A 22,000-nucleotide genomic window follows, 5' to 3' on the forward strand; every position below is an offset into this window, starting at 1 on the left:
TTTTATAAATTATTTCAAAATCAAATGGTGCTAACAAGGCTTGCCATCTTGCAAACATCTATTTAGAAACATCATGTTTACAATCTTTATTAAAGATAAACTTTGCTGCTCGGCAATCAATTTTTATTAGAAACTTCTGATTGTATAAATCAGTCTGGAACTTTAATATATATTTTACTATGGCAAGGATTTCCTTAGCCTTAGTAGCATAATTCTTTGGGAATTATTTCATTTTCCCGAATAGAATTGAACAAGATATTTTTGTTTATCAGTTGGGGAATATTGTTTTAATATTCTACCATATCCAATATCCGAGGCATCAGTTTTAACAGCCTTTTCCCAACTTGGATTAGCAAGCATAAGGCATGGAAGATCAGTCCATTTTTCACATTCGTTTGACTAATTTACTATGATCACCAGTCCATGTTTTTGGATTTTTCTTTAATCTTTCATAAAGAATTGAAGTATCATTAGCAAGGTCCTTTACGAAAGGAGCAATATAATTAAGGCTTCTTAGAAACCTTTGGAGTTGAGTCTTATCAGTTATGAGATCAGGGAATTTTGATGCAAATTCAATGCTTTTTTGGATCAGAACTATTCTTCCATTTTGAATATTATGACCTAAAAATCTTATGGTTTGAAAATGGTCATTTTTGGTTTAGAAATGACTAAGCCATTTTGAATTATAATTTTTCTAAAAAGATCCAAATGTTTAAAATGAATTTTAATATTTTTTGAAAATACTAAAATATCATCAATATAAACAATTATAAAATTTGTATAAGGCATGCAAATATCATTCATTATTTTCTGAAATTCAAAAGCGGCATTTTTTAAAGCAAAAGGCATGACATTCTATTCATACTGACCCATTGGGACATTAAATGCAATTTTGTATTTATCTGACTCAGATATCTGAATCTGCTACTAACAAGATTTTAAATCAAAATTTGAAAATATTATGGCATCATGCAATCTATCCAATAAATACATTTTATTTGGGAATGGATATCTAATTCACTTTAAAACTTTTTTAAGGGGCTTATAATTGATAATTAATCTTGGAACTCCTCGTTCATGTTCAACATGTTTATTAACATAAAAGGCAATAAATGACCATTTAGACCTTGAAGGTCTTATAGGACCTTTTTGCAGCAAAGAATCTTTTTTTTTTTGCATAATTCTAAATAATCTGAATTCATTTGGCAAGGTCTAGCCTTAGTTGGAATATTATCTTCCAAAAAGTCTTCTTCATAGGGAAGACTAACTATATGCTTTTTCCTATTCCAAAATTGGTTCGGATGGTCCGCACATATATGTAATGAAAACTGATTTTTCAAAAAATCAATTTTTTCTGTAAGCTTTTGGTTTTGTAAATCTTCTGCAATAGTAAGACTACAAATTTTATTTTTCAAGAAATCAATTTGTCTACTTTTTGTAGAGATATTCTCAGTCATTTCATTAAATCTCTTAAATTGTTGAGTTATAAAATCAAAACTAATTTCTTTATTATCAAAGGTTCCTGTAAAACCTTAGGTATCCCATCTAGTAAAAGGAATTATATGATGAAAAAATGGGACTCCTACTATTATATCATGGGATATATCCTTTACAAAAACAAATATTTCAGGTATACAAACCTTATCTTGGTAAATAAAAGCTTTTGGCAATTTATAAGAAATACTCATCCTATCACCACTAGCATTTCTTAATCTATGAGTAGTTTTATGAAAATATCTCGAAGGTATTATTCCTTCTTTAATACAATTCAAATCTGCACCACTATCAAATAAAGCAGTAAACTCTTTTTTGAAATTATAGTCTATTAAAAGAGTAACCTTTATTAAGAATTTTTGAGTAGTAAAAAGCTGAAGTCCGAGATTTCTCCTTTGAGATTATTAATCTCATTTTTCAAATCTTGAACAGTAGTTGGCCTATTAATGGCCTGGTCATTTTCTCTTAAAATCCTTTTAACATCAGACATCGTATGCGGCCCCTTTTGAGAAGGAATTTCTTCAATTTCTAGACTTGTAGGAATTTTATCCTGAATTTTATTAATCTGGTCAATTATCTGGGACCTTAATTATGGGTCTTTAATAACCCTGAGAAGTTCTAATAAACTATCATTAGTCAGGACATTGACTTCTAGATCCTTAAATTGAGAATAAATATTAAAATATTCATCATATGTGTTGTTATTACAGCACTGATTATGATTCTGTTTGCAGGGTCTACATTCGTCTTCTGAGGAAATGCACTCTTCATCATGTAGAACACTTAGATATTCATCAGTTGATGAATCTTCGTAATTAGTCTCTGGGTCAGTATTATCAGGTGAGAAATTTAAAAGAATCTTATACAAAGAATCTTTAATACTATCATCAGTATCAAAGATTTTAATCTTGTCCTTGACTTTACAATCTCTAGCATAATGGCCTACTCTGCCACATTTGTAACAAGCATCAGGCTTATTGTATTTTATAAAATCCCTTCTGTGCTTATAATCCTTTCTTCTCTTTTCCTTCCTCTCAAATCTTTTATAAAAAGATCCTCTCTTCTTCTTATTATACCTATAAGGTTCTTTCTTATGTCTATGGGAGTCCTTTTTATTCCTAGGGATATCTATGGAGAATTGTTCACAGAACTCCCCTAACCGTTGTCTTTCATTAAGACGATGCCTTTTAATTTTCCGGCTTAACTTAATTTCATTGCATAAGGCTATGTGTACATACACTAATAAGCTTTCCATAGGAATAGCTATTATAATCTATACTCATTGATGTTCCACGAAGAGCTTTTCCAACTCTTTCAGCAAAGAGTCTTGGGAGTCCATTAATAAATTTAGACTTCCAGCGAGTACTATTATACTCTAGTAATTCCATGACTCTATATAGAAAAACATCTTTATACCATCTAAAAGATGTTAGAGTCTTACATCTAAGGTTTTGGAGCATAGTCCTTAAGGTCTCACTATTGTCTGACCATCTTCCAGAGAAATATTGTATAATATTAAGAACTGAAGAATAGACACAATGATGAACATTCTATCCTTCTTCTTCTTTTACCGCATTCATTATTTTGGCGCGATGTTCATTTGTCAAATAACTATCCCACCAGCCTTTCAATTGGCCAGTAAAACATGCTACTATCATGTCAGTAATGGTTTTCTCGAAATTCTTATTAACCTTGCAGATAGTGCTGTACATAAGCATCCTATGTACTTGAGTATAAATATGACGGTCAGTAAAACCATCTATGCTCCATTCATAAATTTATGTGCCATTATAACTCGGAAAAAAATGACTAGCATCAGGCTCCTCTATGAATACATCTTGAGGAGTTGGCCTAGGATAATAGAATATCTTTTGGACCGATTTTTTAGCAAACTTTTATGACATTTTATTTATCTCATCATAGCCTTTTAGGCTCCTATCTTCATCAGATAGATGCTCTAAATTTAAAGGACTAAGTTTAAATCCTTCAAATTTTTTATCTAATAAAATTTTCAGGTCCTCGAGACTTTTTAATTTAAAGTCTTTGACCTCAGGAGGTGGTTGGATACTTGCGGTATCAATTTACTCTTTACCTTTTGTAGTATAATTTCTAGACATTTTCTGGACTTCTATTATTAATCTTTCCAATATTTCATTAATCTAAACAATTTGTTCACCCAGAATACTAATATATATATTAGTATAATTATTCTGTGTGAGCATAGTATTTAAATTCCTAGCAGTAATTTTGCCAATATCATCTTCAAATAATTTTGAAAAGGCGGTATAATAAATTACTTTATCCTTTTCTCCCATTTAAAATGAGGTTTGTGGGGGGAAAACGGATCTAGTAATTTTACCACTAGTGAGTTTATAATCTCTCTGTAGCATCAAAATATAACCATGAACATATTTAGACATAAACCATGGAACAAAAGAAATCATTTTATTATGACCACTAATATCATTATAAAAATCATTTTGGAAGAAAGTAATTAAATTCTCATCAAAACTCTCAAAAAACCAATTTCTGAAAAGTTTCCATTTGGGTTTTTTAAATTCTTCAGAAATTATTTTTCTTACCGGTGAACCCGGACTAAAATCTATTTTGTTTTTTTATAATTTATATATTCATTTAGTCTAAATGATAGGCTAAATAGTGTTGTATTGAACTTATGCATACTAGACTATTCTTAAAACATATTTTGTTATAAATTTTTTTACTGTATCCCCCGATGGTTCTGAGGTTGAGACTATAGAGCCCAGGCAGTTTAATAGTCCAGGCAGTAAACCTTAGTTATGCAAACATAACCGGTGGTCCTTAAGACTCGTATTATCCAGGTGGGCATTGAGAGAGTCACGAGGAGGAACCTGGTTTGATGTCCCCCAAACTCACACCGCTAATTGGGATTGTGAGGCGGTCGATAAATTATAAACACCCAACATGTGTCGGGGTCGATTCAACATAGAGCTTTATGTTGGATTAGGTATATACCTACTCTAAGTATATGACGTGCCCAAGATTGCACTTCCACATATTCGGTTGTTTCTTTTCCACTTCTAATTTTTATGCTAATGCTTGTAATTGTAAAGCTAAGGGATAATGTTTTTGGTATTGTTGTTTTTTCAGGTTAAAAAGATCTAGGGTTGTAACTTCTGCCTAGTTGGTTACCTAACGGATTGAGAGCTTTAGGGCATGTGTGGTTGGTCGGGCTACAATATAGCAATCACACACGATTACTCACTCTATACCTCTCGGTAGTTTGAGTGATTCTGCCCAATTTGTCTTTCTCAAGTCCAAATGGGTATCTCACGAAACAAGTGATAGATGCACAAGTCTGGTCTTACTATCTCTAGATTTGACCCTTTAATTGGGGCTATCAATTTTTCGAGTTCACCCCAATTTCTTGTTAGCCAGGTTTTTCTAGACTTAGTCTCTCTTTCTCAAGTAGAGACTAAGTCAATTAGGCATGAATCAATATTTGCAACCATCAATTCTCAAATTCAAGAAATAACTAGGCTAAATATCATATACCCAATAATAAATAAACCCTAAATCAATCACCCATTAAGTACCCATGCTAGGGTTGGGTCACAACCCTAGCTAAGGGTTTAGCTACTCATAGGAAATGAAGAAATAAAAGAAAAAACTAAGATAAAACTAATAATAGATGATTAAGGGAAGAAAATATAATGTTAAAATGATAAACTATTACAAAGTTACCCAAAACAGTAAATAAAAATGACTATCTATTCTCAGGTGTTCAAACTTAACCTAAAAATGACAAAAAGATCTATTTATACCTAGCTAAATTTATCGAACAAAATTGCCCATGCGGAGATTGTGAGGCCACACAATTCTGTGTGCGGTCCGCACTTTGAAGCTGACTTGACAAAGGTGGTCTTTTGCAGCCGCACTTCCTCTGATTGTGTGGGCCGCACATTTCTGAGTGCGGCCGCACTCTTGATCTTGGGTTGGACATGGGAAATTTCTACGGACTACACATTTATGAGTGTGGCCGCACTTTTGCATTCTGCAGTCCGCACATCTTCAGGTCCCCAAAACACATCTATCTAAACCTTGTCTTCTACAGCCGCACAATAATTGTGCGGTCCGTACTTTGCGAAGGAATTCTAACAGTGGCTCTTCAGAGTCTGCGGCCGCGCATAGTATTGTGCGGTCCACAATTTGGTCTATTTTGCCTTGTTTTTGTTCCTATCCAATTTTTACTCCTTCTTAGTTGATTTTCATTTCTTTGGCTTGTTTCCCAATATTCCTGCAAGAAAGCACATATCATTAGTTCTCGGGAATACCTTTAAGCATTTTTGAGCTAAAACGTAAGTAAAAGAGACCAAATAATTAGTCAAAATCCCTACTTATCAACTCCCCTAAACTTAAGCTTTTGCTTGTCCTCAAGAAATTAAGGCAATTCCCACCTCCACTAGAAAATGGCTATTTCAAAATAAAGAAAAAGTGCAAGATTTAAACTCCTCGTCTCTCCCCCAAACTTATGTTTTCGTCATTTATTTCTCATGAGTGCTAAAGAAAGCTTCGGTGCCAAGAGAGGGTCACTATAAAACGGGTAAAGACTTGTAATGTGGTTATCGAATAAAAGAGGCTTTAGGCTCAAAAGGGTTGTACTCTCATCAAACTATACCAGATAGTAATATCATTTACCTAGTCATCGAAAACTGTTCATTCTGCCTAAGAATTTATGTCCTTCCCTTCAAAACTGAACGGTGACCTGGTACATGTAAATCCTATTCCTGCACAACACACCACATCTATTATGCCATCATGTGACAAGCATAAAAATTCCATTATCAACTCTGAGTCACTAGCAATTACATACCTTATTAGTCAGAAACCTCTTTCTTGCTTCTTTCTAGGAGAAAATCATAACACACAACCCGCTCCGTACATCGGTAGAAATTATCCGGTTTAAACCATGGTAGAACCCATCATGAACACTTTGAAATCCATTTGCACATAATCAAGCTATCTGAACCAAATTTTTCTAACTTCACCAAGCCACACAGGTTGCCAAATCCCGGAGCATTGCCACGAAGCACCTGTATATACTAGCCACGTCATAAGTACACAAATAACCGATCATACCCATTACTGTGCTACCCCAACCTACTTCCAAACTGTCCTATTTCCCCAAGTCCTTTCCAAATTGCCTTTAAATTGCTATTTGATTTCCTTATTAGAGCAATACTATCCTTAACTAAAACTTGCCCCATGAACTCTAGCATAGAATCACACCGCCCTAAGGCTTATAAGCCGCCAAATTCCCTTTTTATGTATTCCAAAGGTTCCACAACCAAAAATGCTTACTCTGAAGAGACTTTATGTGAATCTAAAACTGTTTACTTCACCTTCTTGATACTGAAATGCATAATTCACAATGATATAAGATGCCACGAGTCTCAACACCGTTCAATGCAACTCCCAGTTTTCTAGCCATATTTATAAATCTTGAATCCATTGTAACCATTCTCGAATTAACCGACCAAACGGACCGAAACAACATGTGCCCCATTAGCACACCAATACCCAAGGGAATAAAGAGTAACCCACACTCCTACGCAACCAAGCGAATTCCCGCTCCATGTACACTACATTCTCTGTGAATAACCACTCAATTATTTTATGGTCCTCCTATAACCATAGAGTGTAATACAACTTGTGTCCAGAAATTCCTTTACCCAAGTCATCCTCGACCTCTGCAAATCATAACTTCTTTACCGGTATACCCCGAACCGAAACTAATACGACCCATAACCGTTCAATCAACTCGTCGATAGCAAACTCCCCCACTTAGCCTTAAGCTGTAATTATATAAAATTAGAACCCGTAAGGATTTCTCCTTCTCAATTACCAAGGTCTCGCACCGTTAACCTGCCAGACTTCTCGAAGTCTTTTATTAAGCCTTTCATAAACATTCTGAATCTCCAGCCAAAATCACACACGCGACCTCCTACCGGGTAGCAAGTAATATTCCTTGCAAAGCTTCATCAACATCACGCCACCGCTAGCTGCACACAGGAGATAACCCACATGTGGAATTCCTTACCGATATCTCCCAATGACACTGCACTGAGTGCAACGACCACTAAATCCGTAAATTCTCCTGAGTTCATGCTCGCCCACCATTTGTATAAGTCTTCACTTTCCCTATTGACATCAACTATACATCAACAATACCTTCCGAACTCAAGTTATATTGCACCTGACACGATAATCAGATCTCCACGCCTCTATTCATTTCAAACACACTCCTTTCTACCATATTAAATTTTTCCTTTGTACACTAACCATCACTCCAAATAGAGTCTGTAGGCCGATTCACATACTAACACGATTCCAAACCATTCTACACTTTCTCAAGGCACAAGACTACCCTACTAGTGAATTCATATGCAAATCTGCCACTCTTACTTCAGTTAAATCATCTCCTTTAAGAAACTTCTCAACATCTACTTCTCCTACTTTACCTGCTAGTACTTAAACCACTGCGAAACACTTCCCGTCATGTCTTCCCTCATACTTTTCTACCCAACCGCTGCATCAAATCTAAATGTATCTCTGTCGCACCTGAACCAATAAAATGTTACCGACTCTAAGTCTCTTCAAAGATTATCTTTCCCGAGCCATCAACATCAAAATACCCATTCGCAACCACCATTACTACACAACCATTTACTCTTCTTAAGTTCAAACTCATTAACAGACATGGGAATTTAATTTGCTCCAAAATTTAACAACGTGAAAGATCCTTCAAAACATTCACACTCGAGACGGTACGTCGCATCAAAATGAAAATCCAAGCACACAATGGCCTTCCTTTACATTCAAAGAAAACACTTCTCGTCACATTCACATAGTCTTAACACTTCCAGTAGTTACGTCATACTCACCACAAAGCCATTCCACTACTCATTGAGCCACAATTCAACTCGTAGGGACATTATCGGACATATGAGTCCAAATGTATAGATACAACTGAAGCTACCGAGCCTAAGATGCGGTCTAACCATGGCCACAAGTCCTCCAGACTGGCCCACCACCATAACACAGAATACACATCTCAACCTTGTTCATAAAATCACAAGTCGGCGATGCACAACTGATACCGAGCGCTGATGTGCGCATACGAGATGCATGGAAGGAATTCAATGAGTTATGTCTCAAGATGAATCATTTCCGCACGATAGAATACAAGAATGTGAAGTTTCCTAAAGGTTTTGCAGCCTCTCGAAGATAAGTACAGACGTCTCCGTACCGATCCGCAAGACTCTACTAAACCCGCTCATGACTCGTGAGACCTATGTAACCTAGGCTCTGATACCAATCTGTCACGACCCAAAACTAACCCATGTCGTGATGGCGCCTATAGTGGAACTAGGCAAGCCGACTCATTTCCAAAACAAACTGATATTTTTATTTTAAAGAAAATTTCAAGGTTATTTAACATAAACCTTCATTTAAAAAGTTCAAATCAAGAAAAATAGAAGTGCGGAAAAGAAAAGCCCGACATCGGGGTGTCACTAGTCATGAGCATATACTACAATCTGTCTAACAATATCAAGGCTAACTCAGCCTGAAAAATAGCTAAATAAAACTAGAGGAAGATAAGAGGGAGAAGAGCAGGGGCTGCGATCTCCAAACAGCTACCTTGCTATCTCCAAGAAAATTTGCAACCAGAATACTCAATAACCGCTACCGTGTCTAGCTACACCTGGATCTGCACACAAGGTGCAGGGAGTAACGTGAGTACGCCAACTCAGTAAGTAACAACAATAAATAAAGACTGAGCAGTAGTGACGAGCAATAAAGCATATAATGTTCATATCAGGAAATCTCAGTAAAATACCACATGCTCTTAAAAATCAGGATTTGAATCAAACATCTCTTTTAAACCCAGTTCCAGAAAAAAAATCATTTAAAGACATTTTTCCAACAGTTTTTCAAACAAAGGCTCAATGCAAAGGTGAGCAAAAATGATGAAATCATAAACAGCCCCTCGGGCAAAACATCACTCATATACATCTCCTCGGGCAAACCTCACAGTCACTCGTGCCACTCGGGCATACCTTACAATCACTCTTGCCACTCGGGCATACGTCACAATCACTCTTGCCTCCAAATCACTCGGCACTCGCACTCAGTAGGTACCTGCGCTCACTAGGGGTGTGTACAGACTACGGAGGAGCTCCTTCAGCCCAAGCGCTATAATCTGCACGGACAACTCACGTGCCATAATAATAAAGTATGCTGCAGGCGGGCAGCCCTGATCCACACTCATCCTCATAAATCAAGCCCTCGGCCTCACTCAGTCATAATAATAAAGTATGCTGCAGGCGGGCAGCCCCGATCCACACTCATCCTCACAAATCAGGCCCTCGGCCTCACTCAGTCATAAAGTATGTTGCAGGCGGGCAGCTCCGATCCATACTCATCCTCACAAATCAAGCCACTCAGGCATTTCAGTAAAACAGGGCATTCGGCCCAAAACATTTATATGCATCAAAATAGAGTCATAAAACTGAGTTATGCGGTAAACAAGTATAAACATGACTGAGTATAGATTTTCAATCGAAAATAGTGAGAGGATGATAAGAAACAGCCCCTAAGGGTCCAAACAACATTGTCGCAAGGCCCAAACATGGCATTCAGCCCAATTTACAGAAAATCTTTTCTAAAACATATAAGCATCATATGGTTTCAACAAAGTATGCAACTTTACAGTTGCTACGGGGCGGACCACGTCACATATCTCCAACAGTGTACGCCCAAACACCCGTCACCTAGCATGTGCGGCACTTCAAAATAATAGAAAGATACGAAATCTGGGGTTTCATACCCTCAGGACTAGATTTACAATCGTTACTTACCTCAAAGCGATCAAATCTCTATCCCGCAATGATCTTGCCTCTTGACTCAGCCTCCAAATACTCCGAATCTATTCACAATCAGTGCAATACCATCAATACGCACTAATGGAATGAATTACACAAGAAAAACTATAAAATTAGACCAAAACCCAAAATTGGCTCAAATATTATCTGTGGGGCCCACGTCTCGGAACCTCACAAAAGTTACAAAATCTGAAAGCCCATTCAACCATGAGTCTACCCATACTAATTTTACCAAAATCCGACCTCAACTCGACCCTCAAATCTACAAATCTTATTTCCAAATTTTTAAGTTCCAATCTCCGATTTACATCTCAAAATCATGTAATCTAGTCGGATTATTCAATGATACTTCAATATTATGGAGTAGAAATGATCACAAGGGACTTAACTCAAGTTTTCCTTGAAAATATATCAAAAATCGACTCTTCTCAAGCTCCAATTTGTCAAAAATGGCAAATGGGACGAAGTCCCTGTTTTTATAATTCTGCCCAGACATCCTCGGTCTTGGCCTTCGATCTTGGCCTTCGATCGAGGTCCTCGGTCCTGGAACTCGATCCTGGATCTAGATCCTAGGCCTTCGATCCTGGTTCTCGATCCTAGGCCTTCGATCCTGGTTCTCGATCCTAGGCCTTCGATCATGTCTTTGACTCGGCCTTCGACCGTGACCCTCGACTCTGGGCTCGATCATGGCTTCGATCGTGGCCCTCTACTCCGGGCTCGATCATGGCCCTCGACCCTGGGCTCGATCTGGGCTCGATTTCTGGGCTCGAATCTGGCAGAAGCAATTTCCAACAGAAGGAAATTGCAGCAGCTGTTCTAGTTTAATTTTTGATCCGTTAACCATCCGAAACTCACCCGAGGCCATCGAGACTTCAACCAAATATACCAAAAAGTCCTAAAACATCATACGGACTTAGTCGAATCCTCAAATCACCTCAAACAACACTAAAACCATGAATTACACCCCAATTTAAGCCTAATAAACTTTGAAGTTTCTAATTTCTACAAAGGACTCCGGAACCTATCAAATCACGTCTGATTGACCTAAAATTTTGTACACAAGTAATAAATGACATAACAGAGGTATTTCAATTTTTAGAATCGGTTTCCGACCCCGATATCAAAAAGTCAACCCCCCGGTCAAACTTCTCAAAAATAAAACTTTCGGCATTTCAAGCATAATTCCTCTACGGACTTCCAAATAATATTCCGGGTACTCACCTAAGCCCAAAATCACCATACGGAGCTATTGGAATCATCAAAATTCAAATCTGAGGTCGTTTATACATAGGTCCATATCTGGTCCACTTTTCTAACTCAATTTTTCAATTATGAGACTAAGTGTCTCATTTCACTCTGAGTTCCTTCCGGACTCGAACCCACTAACCCGATATAACATAATATAGCTGAATAACACAAAAAGAAGTAGGAATAGGTAAAACGGGGTTACAACTCTCGAAACGACCGACCGGATTATTGTAGACTAGAAGCATGTGACTATGTCGGGCGAATTATGTTATTGGCACGTGAGTTGTCCGTGAAGTGTGTGGAAACTATATTCCCTTGATCATTTATCTGATTTAATTGTCTTTCCTTCCTCTACATGTTATGATATTATTTGAGTAGGATATTTGAGGAATTAAGCACATGCACCTACGGTTATTCTTTTCACGAAATTTGAGGAGTTGGTTATAAATATTGGGTCATGTTGGGGTTGAATGTCAATAAAGTGGTTGTGTTTGATTAGATGAGGTTATTGTATCTAGAATGGGTACTATCGAATTTGATTACGGTATATTTGGGAGAATAATACAAGCAGTGTACGAAGGTTTTGGAATGAGGTTATGTGGAATGTGGGGTTTAATACTAGTACTTGGTTGGTTTGGAGTAGTTACTGTGATCGGGAATGGTGCTACGAGCATGCGAGTTATGTAGTATATTATATGATTATATCTGGGGTTACAGTTATGTCTTGATATAGCTTGTTCAGACTTATACAGTGTGTAGATGTGAGATTCGGGTCTTGAAAAGAATTTTGGATATTAAAAATTGGGTTCCAAGGTTTATGGGCCAAAGTTAAATTAATGATCTTTATTTATGTTGTTTGTTCAGGCCTATATGGAATAGGGTGACATGGGATCACCCCTGGGTATATGTGTGGTAAGGTGGGACAATGATTTGAAGGTCTAGGAACAACTCTTGGCACTTTCGAGGACGAACGTATGTTTAAGTGGGGAGAAGATAACAACCCGACTTGTCATTTTGAGAATTTATATCTCGTTCAACAATTTGAAATCTCGAGTAGCTTCGTAATGTGTATTATGAGTTGTGTGAATTGCCAGCTTTGGTTTTTGGATAATTAGGGATTAAATTGAAAGAACAATCCTTGTTTAGAAACTTAAATGAAATGAGTTGACCGGTATTTTACTTTTATACAAACGACTCCGCAATAGAGTTTTGATGGTTCCAATAACTTTGTATGATGATTTTTGGACTTAGGATTGTGTGTGAATATTTATCTGGAAGTCCATAGTTGATTTTGACTTGAAATGGCGAAAGTTGGAAATGGAAGGTTTGAAAGTTTGACCGAAAGTTGACTTTATTGATATCGGGGTCGAAATCCAGTTCTGAAAATTTTGATAGGTCCATTATGTCATGTACAACTTGTGTGCAAAATTTGAGGTCAATCGGACTTGATTTGATAGGTTTCGGCATTGAATGTAGAATTTGGAATTCGTTAATTTTTATTAAGCTTGAATTGGCGTGTGATTCGTGTTTTAGTGTTGTTTAATATAATTTGAGGCATCGACTAAATTCGTGTCATGTTATGGGACTTGTTAGTATACTTCGTTGGGATCCCATGGGGCTCGGATGAGTTTTGGAAGAGTTTGGTGTTTTGAGCATAAGCATGTAATGATCCAAATGTCCATTTGTCACTAATAAAGGCTAATAAAGGTTGGAGGAATTTTGGGGTCTTCTATAACATTTCTATAACGGTCATATCTTGAATTGATTCTTATGTAGTCACATGTTCGTATCCGGTGTCACCTTGGTTGAGTTACTGCAAACTGGTCATTCTTGACATGTGTCTCTTTCTAAGTCACCTAACTCTTAAGACCGGTTTTTACCATATACATATAGTCCCCCCACATTCCGTTTACTCAATGTGATGTGACCGAAAAGTGGAAGATTTTATCCTTTTCACCCTCGTTACTGCCTCATTAAAAATATTATCGGAAAAATCCAATCGGGACAAAAAATCGGGCGAAGGTAAAAAGAGTGCAGAACTTAGGAATTCAGTTGACTACTCCGCTACTTATATTTCTTTCGGCGATGACCGATTGGTATTGAAAGAGTACTACCATCACAGAAAGATTGATCTCGAGAAACTAGTGTTCACCCGAAACTTTTAATCTTTGAATTTTGACTCTTAGATTTTTAATTGTACCGGAAAACCTTTCTTTGAATTTTGATTCTTGGATTTTTAGTTTACCTGAAAAATTTTATAACCTCACAGCCTTAGAGACCGGGGATGACCAGGAATTTTATACCTCTAGTTTTGATAAAGTTCGGGAATTTAATGCTCCGGCTATCTGTACGACCGGAAAATAAGGCATCAGGCCTTTAGCCATTTGACTAGATGGCTTTATTAGAGAGGGCCCTTATGTTTACGGTGCTTAAGTAAAGGACGTCTCTTGTTTATCCGGGCACAATTATTTGGATTTGTAATCCGTATTTGCTTTTAAGTATGAGCAAATTTCAGAATGATTTTATTCATTCAGACATATACGAGAATATTTTAGAAGGTGCAAGTTTTGCTTTATTTCATTACTTGAATATACACAAGTGTTTACAACTTTGCATATACGACAATTTATAGGAAATAAATGAAAAGGTTATTGCAAGAGAATTGCGACCGTTTTTATTATACTTTATCACCCTTTTAATTACTTTTTATTCTACCATTAATATTGGTAATTAAGGGCGAATAATTTGTAAATCATACACCATATAGCTCTAGTATAAATCGAGGTTTTCATTCTATTCTAAGATATCAGGAAATACTAATAGCAAAAGATTAATATTATTTCTCTCATTCCTTTAAGCGTATACAGTTCAAGTTTTTTCAATTATTATTAATCCGGGTGGGAACATTCTGAAGCTCAGACTTGTCTCTTCTTCAATTATCCTTATTTACTTTGGTTGCACTTTATTATTTTACTTTATCGGATCAATTTAATTCACGTATCTATAAATCAAATTATAAATTCAACTATACCGTTTTACGAATAAACAATATCTGAGATCAAATTTCTACAAATTGGCGGAGTAAATAGTACTTTGCGTAGAAAACAAGTTTGTCACTAACTCGTGTAGTTAGCGAGGAAGCAAGTAATAAGATAGGTAAGTTATAAATGTACTCGACGAGTTTGTCACTTCAAGTTGTAGCGTGATGTACCATTTGCTGGCAATTCTAATTAAAATTCAGCTCGGTTGGTGTGGAATCGGGAGGCAATCCGCTTCGCTGAGGGTCGTATTTGCTCGAGGCGACGGGAAATGCTTTGGTTTGGGGGGGGGGGGGGTTGTAATTTGATTGCTTGTTCTTTTACTTATTGGGTTCGGTATCTAAGCACTTGGAAGGGACAAAAAGGAGTTTTTGCTTTCGACACTTGAGTTGGCTGTGGGGCTCTCTATTCTCGTTGAAACTTTGTCATATCTAGGCCAGGCAAATAATACCTAACCACATTGGCATTTGGCAACAACGAGCTTCCACTATCTCGCTCGTCACCCACTCACAAGCTTATAGGAAAAGGGAAGAGCAAAAAGCAAGGTGGAGAAAATGAAATGAATTAATGAAGTCATATGCACGCACAACAAAGAAGGCTAAGGTAAAACTAAAAATGCCCACGCACAAATGCACAAGGGTCATTTCCAAGCACAACAACTTTTGCATTGGTAGAGGCAAGAGTTTACCAATAAAATTAGATCAAGAGCAAGGAAGTTTTTCCTACCAATATGTATACGGGTAAAACCGGGCTATTGATACACCCTGGTCTCCGACAAAATAAGTAAAGCTCGAGACATGATGACAGGGGACCGAAATCGAGGCAAAAATCTCATAAAGTCAGAATCAGGGGGCATGACGCCCGGCCTCGAGAATATCAGGGTAATGGTTCGCAATTGGTCTTAGTCTTGAACGACTTCGAAGAACATTGTCAGTAATCTAGCACGGCCAACGGAAGGTCGTAATATCCGTGAACTGCCCTGGACCAATTCATCTCGAGGTCCTTCGATAAGAGCCACTGGTTCTTCTCATTGTTGAAAAAAAAGAATAACTTCTCATGGACCCCGGAGTACCAACGAGCCTTGGAGGAACTCAAGAGGTATCTCTCGAGACCACCTCTGATTCATACTCCGAAGACAGACGAGCAGCTATACCTGTACTTAGCAGTATTCGAGATAGCGGTAAGTAGAATCCTGGTCCGAGAAGAGGAAGGTACGCAACTTCCAATCTATTATGTTAGCAGGACTCTAGGCGAGGCTGAAACTAGATACCCTCAGCTAAAACAATTAGCGTTCGCTTTGCTAAGCGCCTCTAGGAAGCTGAAACCGTACTTTCAATGTCACCCTATATGTGTTGTAACTACTTACCCATTGAGGAATGTAATGCATAAACTCGAGCTCTAGGGATGATTGGATAAATGGACCGTAGAGATCAGCAGGTACGATATCGAATATCAGCCCCGGACCGCCATTAAATCTCAAATTTTGGCAGACTTTGTGGGTGACTTTACGCCGACCCTATACCCAAGGTCGAAAGAGAGTTGTTGTTGAACTCGGGGGCTTCTTCGGGAATCTGGACCCTCTTTACGGAGGGTGCCTCGAACGCAAAAGGGTTCGGACTTGGCATCGTATTGAATCCACCAAAGGGCAATGTAGTTAGACAATCTATTTGGACTATAAAATTGACTAACAACGAGGCTGAATATGAGGCCATGATTGCAGGTCTCGAACTGGCCAAAATCTTGGGGGCAGAGGTGATCAAAGCTAAGTGCTACTCCCTCCTTTTAGTGAACTAAGTTAATGGGACGTTCGAGGTCAGAGAGGAACGAATGCAAAGATACCTGGATAAACTGCAGGTAACGTTACATCGGTTCAAGGAGTGGACTCTACAACATGTACCTCGGGATCAAAACAGTAAGGCCGATGCCCTTGCTAACTTGGGATCGTCGGTCGATGACAAAGAGTTCAATTCAGGGGAGGTCGTACAACTTATGAGATCGGTGGTAGAAGAAGGTCACACCGAGATAAACTCAACAAGCCTAACTTGGGACTGGAGAAACACATATATAGAGTATCTAAAGACCGGAAAACTGCCCTCGGATCCTAAAGAAACGAGGGCTCTGCATACGACGGCGACCCAGTTCAACTTGTCCGAAGACGATACCCTATTCAGAAGAACCTTCGACGGCCCACTCGCAATATGTCTAGGACCGGGAGATACTTAGTATGTTCTGAGGGAGGTACACGAAGGCACCTGCAGAAATCATTCGGGTGCCGAATCATTAGTTCGGAAAATAATCAAAGTCGGCTACTACTGGGTCGACATGGAAAAGGACACGAAGGAGTTCGTACGAAAATGCGACGAATGTCAAAGGCATGCTACGATGATTCATCAGCCCGAGGAGCTGCTACATTCGGTCTTGTCACCTTGGCCGTTCATGAAATGGGGGATGGACATCATCGGCCCCCTTCCATGGGCACCCGGTAAGGCTCAATTTATATTATTTATGACTGACTATTTTTCTAACTGGGTGGAAGCCCAGGCGTATGAGAAAGTCAAGGAGAAGGAAGTAATCGATTTCATTTGGGACAACATAATATGCCGGTTCGGAATGCCGGCAGAGATTTTGTGCGACAATGGTAAACAGTTCATCGGCAATAAAGTAAGCAAGTTTCTCGAAGATCATAAGATCAAAGGGATCCTATCAACACCCTACCACCCCAGTGGGAACGGGCAAGCGGAGCCCACCAACAAAACCATACTCCAAAACCTTAGAAAGAGATTGACCGACGCCAAAGAAAAATGGAAAGAAATCTTGCCTGAAGTCCTATGGGTATACGGTACAACCTCGAAGTCCAGTACCGAGGCCACCCCATTCTCATTGGTTTACGGCGCAGAAGCTCTAATACTGGTCGAAGTAGGAGAACCGAGTCTCACGTTCCGATATACGACTGAAGAGTCAAACAATGATGCCATGAATACGAGCCTGGAACTGCTAGATGAAAGGCGTGAAGCCGCCGTCGTCCGGATGGCCGCCCAAAAGCAACGAATTGAAAGGTATTACAATCAAAGAGCCAACATTCGACACTTCGGTATCGAGGACTTGGTGTTAAGGAAGGTGACATTGAGCACCCTGAACCCGAACGAGAGGAAGCTGGGGACGAATTGGGAAGGTCTATATCAAATTATTGAGGCCACCAGCAAAGGATCATACAAACTCGAAGCAATGAACAGTGAGCGACTACCGAACAATTGGAACATGGCCCACTTAAAACGATATTATTGTTGAGGTAAGATGCCATCCATTTGTTTTCTTTACATAATAGACTAACAGGTGCAGGTAACGATCAAGGGATGATACGACTATTAGACCTGAAAGCACGCGTTGCACTCTTTTTTCCTTAGACCGATTTTGTCCCAGATGGGTTTTTCGGCAAAGTTTTTAACGAGGCAACAGTGGATCGTGCTACCTTAGAATCGAAGACCGGAGTCAAGGACCAGATAAACAGTATCCGAGTGCATTCTCCTATATTGTCAGGCAATCGAGCATGGCCAACGGAAGGCCGTAATATCCATGACCGGTCGGATATCACGGCGGGGATCTAGGCACATATTGGTGAAGAATCGGCTATCAGTTAATCAGAGGATGTTTTACCTTTTATAAATTTGTACCTAGAGTAGAATTCTCCTATATAAAGGGGGTCTAATAATATATTTAGCGGATGGTAACACGCATTCCAAAGCAATATATTGTTATTTTCTCTGTTATTAGATTTTTCCTTGTTCATCAGTGTTGGCCATAGCGAGCTCGTATCGAGGATAAATATTTCACTAAGGCTGAAACTATCCCCCTCGTGCGGTTTAAATCTATTTTATCTTTTGTTTGTTCAATTTGACTTAATTTATCGCTTTGTATCAAATTAATCCGCGTATCTTTAAAACCACTTATAAATTTAATTGTTATCCATATTTGAGGGTAAACACAATAAAATTAGATCAAGAATAAAACTACTTGGTAATTACTTAATAGATTAACGGGTTATAACAGATTATACAAAGGAAAAGCAAAAAAGGTAAAACATTTGATATGCTCTTCCATTCTATTCCATGAAAGTCATCTTGTCTCGCTTTTCTTAATATTCGTTCGAGCCAAGCATTTGGGAAGTTAGTTATTTTATTAAACAGAAAAGGGCCAGACTTGCACCTAACGTATCAACTCCAGTCTAAAAATGCCTTTCGTTAACCTAGTTTGCTAAGAATGACCCTACCGTTAAAAATCTGGCATATTTGTGCCCTTAGTTCTAACGGATGTGTTATGATTTGTTTTAACATTTTATTAATTTCACGTGACTATTTCTGATTGGCCATTAATTAAGACACACCCCAAATCGAATTTTACCCCACCGATAACCCAAATAGACCGACCCGACCCAACAAACATTGTTTTACCCCCCAAAACACCCGATGTTAGGGCATTTTCCACCCACTTCATTACCAAATTACAGTAATTTCTCTCCTCTATCATCTCTCATCTCCAATCTTTTAACTCGAAATCTTTGATAAATTTGAGTTCGTTTCTTTTTAAGCTTCAAATGGCAGAATCATCTTTTACTTCTTCTCGTGACCCAGGTGATGCTCATGCTTGTTATTGCAGACTGGTAGCCAATCATTTTACTGCTACGCCACCTATGAATGGTGGTTGTAGATTCTATAAATGTCCTCGTTACAAGAGTAATGGTTGTTGTTATTAGGAATGGCGCGATGAAGAACTTCCACCTCATGTATCAATATTTATCCACAAGCAAAAAATTACAGTGGATGTTCTTCGTCAAGAAATGAATAAGTTTAGGAAGATGGTAGATGATATGGTTGGTAGTAAAGTTTGATATTTGAATAATGTATCTGCATTGGAGGAGAAAGTTTCAAATTTGGAGTTGTAATTGAAGCAATGGAAAAAGTTTATAATATGGTCATGGGTTGTTTTTGTTATATTTGTGGCTTACAAAATGATGTAGAGAAGTTGTGTTGTGGTTATTAGTGTCCAAATGTGGTGACCATAGGAATGTGTTGGTCGTTGTGGCTTACAAAATCTGCAAGATGATGTAGAAAAGTTGTTTTGCTTAGTAAGGGTTATGATTTTATGGCTTACAAAATTGCAGATTGTTGGCATAGTTGTTTAATGAAGGGAATTTGCAGTTTTTAGTTAGGTTAAATTTGCAGCTGTCTTTGTAGTTGAGTTTTGCTTAGTAAGGGTTATGATCTTTGTACTGTATTTTCGTATTGCCGTTTTCATTGAATTTCCAGTTTTCATTGGTATGTTATGCTCATTGAAATCTAAATTACTGCCATAAGAACCAACATCATGTTATGCACATTCGAAAACAAACAACATCAATACAATAATTTCCAAAATCAATAGATAACAAGATCATCAATAGATAACAAGGCATTGTTATATGTAGCCAACAAAATACTTAACAACCACTTGTCACAATGTGCTTCACCCTAATATAAGCCCAACAAAAGATTTTTAGGGTGAATCACTACAACTTCCACAACTGATTCACCATAAAAACAATACATAATAAGTTATGAATCAGTCATTACAAAAACATAGTTTCGTTTCCTAAGTTAAAAATTAGTCATTCAAACATAATTGAGGTCCCTAGAGCTTGATCTTCTTAACCTTCAATTTACCAACTTTATTTTCCTTTTCTGCCAATAATTGTCTTGATGTGATTGCTGCTTTGCCTTTCCAAGTGACTTTCCTTGGTGAATAAGGCAAGTTTGTAGGCACATTGGTACCAGATTCATCACCCTTGAATGCAATCTTCCTTGTACCAGTTGGCATTTCCCTCATCTCTTTCTTTTGAAGCCTAGTCTTAGCTTCAGATATCACCTTAGGTCTCAAAACTAGATGTTCATCTTCATCTTCAAATATTGCATCTCCATCTGCTTGTGCGGCTGTTGCTGGTGCTGGTGTTGCTGGTGCTGCTGGTGTTGCTGCTGTTTCACTATGAGTAGAGGTGTTTTGTTGATATGTGTCTTGGGCTGTTGTCATTGGCCTCATTCCAGGTGTAGGAACAAAAACAAATTCAGAAGTTTGACTATCTTAAGGTGCTGTCAAGGACACATCTTGTACTTTTTGGGAAGATCCTTCATCTTGGAAGAAGTGGCTATGTTTCCCTTTCACCTAGAAGATCAAGCAATGAAGGTATCATATTTAGAGTTATTGTAGTTAAAAGTTTTTGAAGTTAATAAAAAGGGAATGAGTAGAATTACCAAAGGATATTTTCTGATGTTGTGACCTATCTCACTGCAGTATCCACATGTCATGACAAGTCCTTTTCTTGAAGCTGACCAAATCCCCTCTCTCTTCCTTGCCTCATTATTCTCTCTCTTTCTCTTTACCTTTGGTCGACCAACCATTTTGATAATTTCTGGTGGCTCAATTGCCTGATGTGGTTCCACCTTCTAAAATTTTCACCTCTAACTAGTTGTATTTTCTACATATACACATCCATGTAAGCTTCCTTTGAGTACCACCAATGTACTTCACTCAATGGCTCTTCTTTCTTGTCAATTAAAGCTCTAATTGTATGGGGACATGGAATTCCTTTCAAGTCCCATGTTCTGCATGTGCACCCTCATATCTTTGACTTTGTACTTAGGATTATTTTGAACTTTGTTCTTGAAATAATGAGCTAAAGCATTGGAAGTAGCTCTTCTATTCTGAAATGATGGACCACATTCATGTTTTGTATTCAAAGTCTTAATCTTAAATCCTTTATCTCTATTATTCTTGGATATAAAACACCCAAAAGGACATCCAATATCACTTTTGTATCTAACTCTACCAGTGTCACTCTTCTTAACTTTAAGGCTCTTCCTATTAGCAACTGCATAGTACCCCACAACTCTTTTAGCTTTAGCCAAGTCTTTAAAACTCATACCCTTCTCCAAGTTTTTATACTTGTCTAGTGTGTCATTAACTTCTTTGTTCCTTTCTCTTCTAAATAGTTCTAACTCTTCACTATCATAATCACTAAAGTTAGTTTCATTAGCTTCCTCCTCATCAAATGAATCACAATCAGTTCCAACTTCTACTCCTACTGTCAAATTATAAGGTTCATCATGGTGAGTGATGCTAGGAGCTGGCACATGTAATTCACCCTCATCTACAGCAAATATTTGAATCTCATTGAATTGGTTTGACAGTAAAGACCGTAGTATTCTAATGTCTGCATCACCCTCAATTAAAAAGCACCTACCAGTAGGGCCTGTTACTAGTAATTGT

This window comes from Nicotiana tomentosiformis, chromosome 9, assembly GCF_000390325.3.
Source record: "Nicotiana tomentosiformis chromosome 9, ASM39032v3, whole genome shotgun sequence".
NCBI lineage: Eukaryota > Viridiplantae > Streptophyta > Magnoliopsida > Solanales > Solanaceae > Nicotiana > Nicotiana tomentosiformis.